Raw genomic sequence first — 658 nt, 5'->3', positions numbered from 1 at the left:
TCTCTCTCTCTCTCTCTCTCTCTCTCTCTCTCTCTCTCTCTCTCTCTCTCTCTCTCTCTCTTTGACGTTCGATAAATGGTTTCCCGATGCACATTGATAGAACGATATTGCCGCGTGTGGAAATTAAGGGCGCGATAGGACGAGAATACGATAAAGTATTGTCGTTTCGACAAAAAAATGTGTCAACGTACGTTATCGCGATTTTACTTTCGATAACGCAGAATTAATTTTTTATAAGCTATTCAGGATTTCTTTCCACATAGAAGTGATAAAAGTGACAACAAAAATATGAAAGTGATTATCTAAAAGAGACTTACAGTACTTCCGATATTTGAAAGAATTATCTCGATATTATCCTGTTAGCAAAAAGAAATACATGGAACCATGATCATGAATCAGAAAGTAGCTTACTATTGGGATTTTATTTTTTCATCTCGACCAACTGAGGTATCCTGAAGTCTCTTTCTCTTTTTCTCTGGAATACAGGAAAATGGAATATGGCTTCCAGCAGCAAAATAGAAGCCGGTCCCTCGTCTCTTTTTTTTCCTGCGTAATATAAGGTCCGACCACCCATCGCGGCCATCGATAAAACTTTCGAGTCGGACCTCATCGAAATACCGCATAAAATTTCAATAAATCTAAAAGCGAGAAAATAGGG

At 38.1% G+C, this 658-nt stretch overlaps 1 protein-coding gene across 1 annotated transcript in view; it reads left to right on the top strand.

Annotated features, from left to right (window-relative positions):
- LOC108689927 (protein Fe65 homolog) overlaps positions 1-658 on the top strand; it is a 161,859-nt gene that overhangs the window by 104,450 nt on the left and 56,751 nt on the right. The window lies entirely within an intron of this gene.

Source organism: Atta colombica, unplaced genomic scaffold (assembly GCF_001594045.1).
Source record: "Atta colombica isolate Treedump-2 unplaced genomic scaffold, Acol1.0 scaffold281, whole genome shotgun sequence".
In the NCBI taxonomy this organism is placed as follows: Eukaryota; Metazoa; Arthropoda; class Insecta; order Hymenoptera; family Formicidae; genus Atta; species Atta colombica.
The sequence above is the reverse complement of the archived record's forward strand: the minus strand, read 5'-3'. Positions and strand labels throughout refer to the sequence as shown.